Raw genomic sequence first — 9111 nt, 5'->3', positions numbered from 1 at the left:
CTCTGACTTATAAAGAGTAATTTCAGAAGTTTGGAATATAATTTCTTCCCTATTCCCTTTATTTTTTTTCATCACTTATAAGAAATTCTCAGTCATTACATTTTCACAAATTGCCAGAATACCACTCTCTTCAGATATATGATGGAATTTGGTAGCCTCTCTATGTCACAACCTCACTCTTATACTTTGTATCTTTGTTTCTCTTCTATATTCAGTGTGATTTCTTCAGATCTTCCAGTTCACTAGTTCACTTCGCAGCTTAGTCTATGTTTAATCATTCCATCAAGTTTTTAATATCAATTATTATATATCTATCTATCTTATTTCTAGAAGTTCTTTTAAAAAAATCAAGTATGTTGGTCATTTTGTTAGTTTCTTACTTTTACTCACGTTTCAATTCCGAATTTTAGAAACACGCTAAGCATACTTTATATTCTCTACCTGATATTTCTAATACCTAAAGATGTTAAAGATCTTTTTTTTTCCTGACTCTTGCTCATGGTGGCTTGTTTCATTATGTACTGTGTGTGCGTGTGTGTCCTGTTTGCTTATATACTTTGGAATCCAAGCCGTGAGCATTTTTTGAGGCCTCAGGTGAGAGAGGGTGACCTCCCTTGGGAAGACTTACATTCACTTTTGCAAGGTACCTGTGAGTCTTAGGTCCACTTTAAATTCAGATTCTAAATTATTTCAGATGTTACAAATAATGTAAATTCAGGCCCCAGACTTGCAAGATGACCAGGCTATGGTCACGAATTCTCACAGGAGGCTTTTACACCCACTCAGATTCCAGGCTGAGCAGACAAATCTGGTTGCTGTCTGCCACTATTTTATGGGATTTTATTTTAATTGCGTAGCTTTTCTTGGGTCTCACCTGTATGACCGGTGGTCAGTGATCCAACTCTCCTCCTTTCACAGGCTGGAGGCTTTGACCCCAGTGTCCCCACTGGTCCCACCCTACCTCTATGGTCAGCCCTGAAATCAAAGCTCGGTCTCTACGGCAGCTGGTGACCTCACCGCTTGCTTCTTCCGTGGATTCTCCTGCCTGTTGCCGAGACTCGGGGTTTCCTTTATTTTTCTGACAAACTCATCTATTTGTTTTAAAAGTTGTGGTTTTGTTTTTACATTTTAGCAAGTACTCTTGGTGTTTGTGGGAGTTTTTCAGGATGTCTTGTCTGACAAACTGCCTGAAATGAAACTCAGAACTGCAGAGAGGGAAACACAAAAGGGAACAGCATTCTCCAAGCTCTGTCACAAACAGCTACCCAGCTCACAGACACACACACCACAGATAGCCAATCCACAGATGGCTCCAAAGGGAGATGACTGGCAGCATCCCAAAGGAATGCACTTGTCTGCCAACACGTATAAGATGCCTATGGGGCTCCCCAGAAATGTTTGGTGACACTGAGGGTCCTGTGTCACCAACCGGGAACAAGACCAGTGAAATGACAATGTTTCTTCCATGTTACCGCGCCGACCATCATTCAGGTCCACAGACTTGGGGACACCTAGGGAGTCTCAAATAACACCAATAAATTCAAAAATTCAAAAGGCAACTATAAAGCCAAAATATTGTAATTTTTTGTGGACAGCGACCAGGGCTTTTTAATCTTTTTAAAGCCACCTTGAAGGTCGGCCCAGAATGGTACCTTTCTGTTGACTGCATGAATTATTCATGGTTATGTCAAAGCTGTTATTGATGAACGCTTTTTGCTTAAAAGGGAGATTGCAACTTTTAAAAAGCATTTATTTTCTCCAGCAAAATAATATAGGCTCAAGGAAAATCTCTCTCAATAAGTAGACCATTCGTGAGCTCTGATTTTTTTTTCCTGTCGTTTTAATGAAATTATGGCCCAGTCCTTTCGTTCATCCGTGAGCTTCCTCTAATAAAAAATGACAGTGGAAATATGAACCAACAGAACAAGGAGTCAGTGAAGCTGATGAGAAATTGATCATGTGTTTTGATAAGGCAAAGTACTAACCAAAAATGTAGAAGCTATGAAAACATCAGGATCAGACACTCTCTGGAAAAGCTAACTTAAACACCAAGGATTAAGAACCATTTGAGGAGGAATTACTAGCTGTCTCTCAGTTTTAATAATATTAACTCCTCGGTGGAATTTCACACAGTAAACTGGTTCCTGTTGAAATCCTTATCATTTTCGGTTTCTCTTTAGATAAAAATATATACCCAATATTAAACTCTTAAAAGTTTTTAAAGCCTAAATTGTTATTTAAATACAATTTTAATCTGATACAGACATGAGATGAATGATTAAAAAATAAGCCTTGCAACTTAATTAAATCCTGAAGGAATTAACTAAAAGAAAAATGAAAAGCATTTAAGAGGAGACAAAAATCTTTACCAAACTTAAGTAAACAGCACGTTAAAGTAAATGTACCGCTATGCTAGAAACTGCTCTAGAATTTACATTAAACCTGAGATTAAACTAGATAGTTTTGCAGTGACTACACATTTAGAGAATGTCATTTCTTCTCCTCCCCAGGAGAAGAAGACTTGGACAGTCCCCCAGGTCTTTTCCTGCCTCTGGCTTAGACTCTAGAGAGTCATGAATGAAGACCTTATTTTTATTTTATTTTTAACTTTTTTATTTTTTTAGGCGAGGCAACCCCTAGTTGATGATCTCACAAATTGCAAGGACCTTGTCAGTTTACAATCTCTTATTTTTTTTTAATTTATATTTTACACCTACAGCACCTGGTCTTCCTAGGTGGTCTCCCATCCAAGTACTAACCAGGCCTGACCCTGCTTAGCTTCCGAGATCAGACGGGATCTGGCTTGTTCAGGGTAGCATGGCTGTAGACCAAAGACCTTGTTTTGAATCATAGCTCTGTTATTGACTCACTCTATTGCCTTGCAAAAATTATTTAATCTATCTGTACATTAGTTTCCTAATCTAAACATGGGGCTTGGGAGACCTAAAGGAAGGCATAATTGTGACTAACCTAAGTCAGGTTCCTCTGAGCCCTCTTCTCAATTAGGCCTCAATCAATCTTGGCCTATTAAATGGCAGATTCTCAGCACGAATGATTTTGTCTACTCCCTAACCTCTACACTAAAAGAGTTACATGCTGACAGTTTCTCACCACGCAAGGCTGTTAAGATGGCCCTAGTCCCCTTAAAGGGCCTGCCTGAGAAGGCTCAAGGCCCCTCAAAGAATTTACTGTTAATTTATCCCAACCCAAGCTCTGTCACAAACAGCTACCCAGCTCACAGACACACACACCACAGATAGCCAATCCACAGATGGCTCCAAAGGGAGATGACTGGCAGCATCCCAAAGGAATGCACTTGTCTGCCAACACGTATAAGATGCCTATGGGGCTCCCCAGAAATGTTTGGTGACACTGAGGGTCCTGTGTCACCAACCGGGAACAAGACCAGTGAAATGACAATGTTTCTTCCATGTTACCGCGCCGACCATCATTCAGGTCCACAGACTTGGGGACACCTAGGGAGTCTCAAATAACACCAATAAATTCAAAAATTCAAAAGGCAACTATAAAGCCAAAATATTGTAATTTTTTGTGGACAGCGACCAGGGCTTTTTAATCTTTTTAAAGCCACCTTGAAGGTCGGCCCAGAATGGTACCTTTCTGTTGACTGCATGAATTATTCATGGTTATGTCAAAGCTGTTATTGATGAACGCTTTTTGCTTAAAAGGGAGATTGCAACTTTTAAAAAGCATTTATTTTCTCCAGCAAAATAATATAGGCTCAAGGAAAATCTCTCTCAATAAGTAGACCATGCGTGAGCTCTGATTTTTTTTTCCTGTCGTTTTAATGAAATTATGGCCCAGTCCTTTCGTTCATCCGTGAGCTTCCTCTAATAAAAAATGACAGTGGAAATATGAACCAACAGAACAAGGAGTCAGTGAAGCTGATGAGAAATTGATCATGTGTTTTGATAAGGCAAAGTACTAACCAAAAATGTAGAAGCTATGAAAACATCAGGATCAGACACTCTCTGGAAAAGCTAACTTAAACACCAAGGATTAAGAACCATTTGAGGAGGAATTACTAGCTGTCTCTCAGTTTTAATAATATTAACTCCTCGGTGGAATTTCACACAGTAAACTGGTTCCTGTTGAAATCCTTATCATTTTCGGTTTCTCTTTAGATAAAAATATATACCCAATATTAAACTCTTAAAAGTTTTTAAAGCCTAAATTGTTATTTAAATACAATTTTAATCTGATACAGACATGAGATGAATGATTAAAAAATAAGCCTTGCAACTTAATTAAATCCTGAAGGAATTAACTAAAAGAAAAATGAAAAGCATTTAAGAGGAGACAAAAATCTTTACCAAACTTAAGTAAACAGCACGTTAAAGTAAATGTACCGCTATGCTAGAAACTGCTCTAGAATTTACATTAAACCTGAGATTAAACTAGATAGTTTTGCAGTGACTACACATTTAGAGAATGTCATTTCTTCTCCTCCCCAGGGATCATGACTTGGACAGTCCCCCAGGTCTTTTCCTGCCTCTGGCTTAGACTCTGGAGAGTCATGAATGAAGACCTTATTTTTATTTTATTTTTAACTTTTTTATTTTTTTAGGTGAGGCAACCCCTAGTTGATGATCTCACAAATTGCAAGGACCTTGTCAGTTTACAATCTCTTTTTTTTTTTTAATTTATATTTTACACCTACAGCACCTGGTCTTCCTAGGTGGTCTCCCATCCAAGTACTAACCAGGCCTGACCCTGCTTAGCTTCCGAGATCAGACGGGATCTGGCTTGTTCAGGGTAGCATGGCTGTAGACCAAAGACCTTGTTTTGAATCATAGCTCTGTTATTGACTCACTCTATTGCCTTGCAAAAATTATTTAATCTATCTGTACATTAGTTTCCTAATCTAAACATGGGGCTTGGGAGACCTAAAGGAAGGCATAATTGTGACTAACCTAAGTCAGGTTCCTCTGAGCCCTCTTCTCAATTAGGCCTCAATCAATCTTGGCCTATTAAATGGCAGATTCTCAGCACGAATGATTTTGTCTACTCCCTAACCTCTACACTAAAAGAGTTACATGCTGACAGTTTCTCACCACGCAAGGCTGTTAAGATGGCCCTAGTCCCCTTAAAGGGCCTGCCTGAGAAGGCTCAAGGCCCCCCAAAGAATTTACTGTTAATTTATCCCAACACCTAGCATGTGCCCCTGAAAACCTTTTCTTAGAGCATTTACTAAAATAAGTTTACAATCGTGAGGCCTTCTGTCCCTTCGAGATGTACCTGTGTATCTCCTACAACTCAGGGGTGTCTTTCTCAAGGACCTGAAAGCCATCCTTTGAAATGTAATCCTCTGGCTCCTCTGTGAGAGGACAGAAACCTAACGTGGGTAACTGCCAGCTAACTTACACAGTGGCCTGATCTGTACTTACACTGACCAAACGGCCAACCCCTCAAAAATTTTCACTTCCCTGACTCTGCCCAAGACCCCTGCCCGTCCCCCTTCCTATTCCGTCATTTTCCCTTTAAAATGCCCAGTCACCTCTGTACAAATCAATTTACTTCCGTTCAGGCTGGACTCTTATTTTCTAGTATTGCAGTAGTATATTACTGATTAAAATCCTTCCTTACCACTTGAACTAGTATCCAGCTTTCTCTTTGACAGTTCAGGAAGTAGGAGAGAAAACGGACATCTAAGAATACAAAGGCACAGAAGCAACAGGACTAAATTGGTAAGCCCTAAAGGTATAAACTATTTAAAATAATCTTTGTAGATCTGTGATCCCGGGACGCCCACCTGCATCGGACTTTATTTACATGCACATTCCTGGACACTGAGAGCAGCCCAAACTCCTGAAGACTAGACCTAAAATCTGCATTTGAAAGAGCTCCATATTTATAATGAATTGTTTAAACCAGCATCTCCCAGAGCGAAGCCGATCTACTTGACTTTGAAGATATGTAGCCTAATCAATGAAGTATAAACATGTAGCTGAAAATTTTCTTCCCAACAAGGGGTTAGGGCATAGCACATATTCTGTGAGTTTTAGCATTCATTAAGCAAGATGTCTCATATAAAAATTGTGGGTAGAGGGTGGGGTGGGAGGTGTAGAAGTCTGTCAGTTTTCAATCAGAACCAATAAATAGAAAAAGGATTTAGGCCAAAGGATCGCTAGTCTTTCGGTCCTTCCATGAAGGGACAGTCCCTGTGTTGGGTAAATGGATGGAGTTTATGTGTTCCCTCCCCTTGAATCTGTGCTGGCCTATGACTGACTGCTCTTACTTCTGAGCCCAAGCTTCGAGAAGACCTAGTGGCTTCCTTTTTCCACTCTTTGGGATTCCTGAGCTGCCCCAGAAGGCCATGCTACACTCCTAGAGAGAGAGACCAGAAGAGGGCCCCAGGGAGGAGGAGTCGGCCTTGGAGCAGGACGAGGAACCAGCACATCCCTCTCTGGAAGAAGCCTCCGCCTCCTGAAAGCCCTCCAGGAATGCCGTCCAGGGATCTGCATTCAAAGCTTGAGTCATCTTCCTTTTGACTTTCTTTTCCCTTGGAGTTAATACTATTGTTTATGCCTTGACATTAACATGCTGTAACAGACAGCACCTGTGCTGTGTCCAGATCACCACTGTTTGGGAGTAAACTTTTCAGCACCATGTTTATAATGTATTGTTTAAACCAGGGATCCTCAAATTTTACTGTAGGTAAGAATTAACTTAAGCCAGTCACGAGGGGCTGACTGTCCTTGAACACTGACCTGAGGGCCAAACTCAGCCTATCTAGGATTGGATTTTGGATGCTAATCGAGGAGCACATCTGGACCCCACTATCACTGGAGACTTCCAGATCTTGGATGCTAATACCCACGGTGAAGAGACGAGGTTTCTCTCTTTGTCCGGATCAAAACCACTCCCTCTACCCACTGCAAATCCGTCTTCCTCTAGGAAGCTGGGCTTGGTCTCGGTCATCCTCACCACCCTCGTGTTCCTCTCTACTTCCCCGCCTTTTATCACTCTCAGGTCTCTTTCATGATTGAAAAACAAAGACATCCCTTCACTCCACTCATTCCTAATTTTCACCCACTTCCCTTGAGCTCGCCCTCACAATAGGGGTGTGTGCTCGCTACAAGTATTCACTTCCCGTGTAACCTTGAACCTACTGCATCCTGGATTTCAATTCAACTCCCCACGTCCCTCAAGCCATCCAAGCACTTGAAGGGCTCAGACTATGCCATCCCACAATATGCCACTTTGGCACCAGAGGTTGTTTTGAGCTGAAGACAACTGAGAAGAAGCAGATACAAGAAAAGCTCTCTGTTCTTCCCCTATTTGCCTAAAAGCAGGATGTACATTGTATTCGAGTGACAAGGTATAAAAGAGAAAACATTATGCAAGGACTTTGCATCCTTGCCTGGGGAAAGAGTTAATGAGTTTTCAGTCGTACACAGGGTAGCTGTATCATGTTAGGTGGAAGAATGACCTTGTTATTGTCTTTATTTGGAGATTAAGTATAGTTTAAGGAGATGCATATGGGTGCCCGGTTGACAAAGAGTGGACTCGTAATGGTTAATTTAATGTGTCAACTTGTCTGAGTAAAGCTGTGCTTCATCCAATCAGTTGAAGGCCTTGATAGAACAAAAAGTTGACCTCCCACGAGCAAGAGGGATTTCTGCCAGCAAACAGCCTTAGACTTGAACTGCATTATTATCAATTCCTGGTTCTCCAATCTGACTGAGCCTACCCTATAGATTCTGAATTTGGCATCCTCTACAAGCACGTGAGCCAATTTCTTAAAACAAATCTTTCTCTACATATACATCCTATTGGTCTTGTTTTTCTGGACAACTCTAAGACTTGGCCACACCGACTTACAACCTGTCCCACATACTTTTCTTACAATGAAATGTTGACACTCCCCCTTCAAGTTGTGAGATCTATGATCCCCTTGAACTTGGGCAGGCCTGTGCAATTACCTCAATTAATAAAATGGGGAGGAAGTGACACTGCTTGACTTCTGAAGCTTGGTCACACAAGACCACATGGCCCTTGGGATGCTGGCTTTGGTATACAACCACCATGTTGTAAGGAAGGCCATATGGAGAGGCCACAGCTGGCCAACAGTCCCAGCTAGGGTCTCAGCAACACGAGCATCAACTGTGTCATGTGCGTAAAAGAAAGGAACCATCAAATGGTAGCCTTCAAGTCTTTCGGTCGAGGCGCTAGGTGTTGAGGAACAGAAGTAAGCCATTCCTGCTGTGCCTTGTATGAGTTCCTCACCCACAGAGCCTTTGGGCATAAGAAATGGATGTTTTATGCTACTACATTTTCGGGTAATTTGTTATACAGCCAAGCAACTGGAACATTACTATTCAGAGCCACACTTGAAGAAGGCTTCACAAATTCCCAGTCTTATTATTGTAACATCATAGGAACCTATGACCAGGTAGTATAAATTTCTGTATTCAGAACTATTTTCTCCAGGTATTTGGAAGAATTCTTGCCCATCCTTTTTTATCCCCTCTCCCCTTTTAAGAATATAGCAAGTTGTCATGTTTTCAGTCTGCTTTAAATAAAAATCCCAGACTTTGTTAACAAGAAAACCCGCGATCGGTTTTAACAGACAGGAAGGAGGTATAGTGAAGCAAGGTCAAGGAGAAGGAGGCTGAGAAAGAAAGCCTGAACCCTGTGTGCTGACGGCTCTCTTCTGCAGGTAGTGGAACCTAGAAGTCCTGGCAGATTGGGGGGGGTCTGGATTCAGAACATTTGTCTGGTGCACAGTCTATGCTTAAACGCCCACACCGTCCAGGCCGTGTTCTCTTGCTCAGACTCCTAGCACAGCATCATTTCCCCGAGAGCCATCAGCATCATTCACAGAGGCTGACGAGCACTCAAGATGGTGGGCGTGGGAGAGAGAGTGACATTCAAGCCTGCCAGCCAGTCAGCATCCAACCATAAATCACATCCGTGCCTGGCTGGCTTATAATGAGACCGACACAGTTAGTGAGATCTCTTTTTCTGTTTTACGGTCCCTCTGAAACTCATCGGGTTGTCCTTTGTCTCCCTCTCCTCATATATCTGGAGTGATGGACTTTACGGCCGCTTCTTCAGGGGCTGAGAATTATAGACCTCTGGATTTGT

At 41.6% G+C, this 9111-nt stretch overlaps 2 non-coding genes across 2 annotated transcripts; both read right to left on the bottom strand.

Annotated features, from left to right (window-relative positions):
• Nucleotides 1–2710: 2710 nt before the first annotated feature.
• Nucleotides 2711–2829, bottom strand: LOC111737576. Its single transcript, XR_002779480.1, has one exon. It is a non-coding gene; the product is annotated as a 5S ribosomal RNA (ribosomal RNA).
• A 1845-nt stretch (nucleotides 2830–4674) lies between these two features.
• On the bottom strand, nucleotides 4675–4793 carry LOC111737574. The gene has a single exon (XR_002779478.1). It is a non-coding gene; the product is annotated as a 5S ribosomal RNA (ribosomal RNA).
• Nucleotides 4794–9111: the final 4318 nt, after the last annotated feature.

The sequence above is a fragment of the Pteropus vampyrus genome, unplaced genomic scaffold (assembly GCF_000151845.1).
Source record: "Pteropus vampyrus isolate Shadow unplaced genomic scaffold, Pvam_2.0 Scaffold28, whole genome shotgun sequence".
Taxonomy (NCBI): Eukaryota; Metazoa; Chordata; class Mammalia; order Chiroptera; family Pteropodidae; genus Pteropus; species Pteropus vampyrus.
The sequence above is the reverse complement of the archived record's forward strand: the minus strand, read 5'-3'. Positions and strand labels throughout refer to the sequence as shown.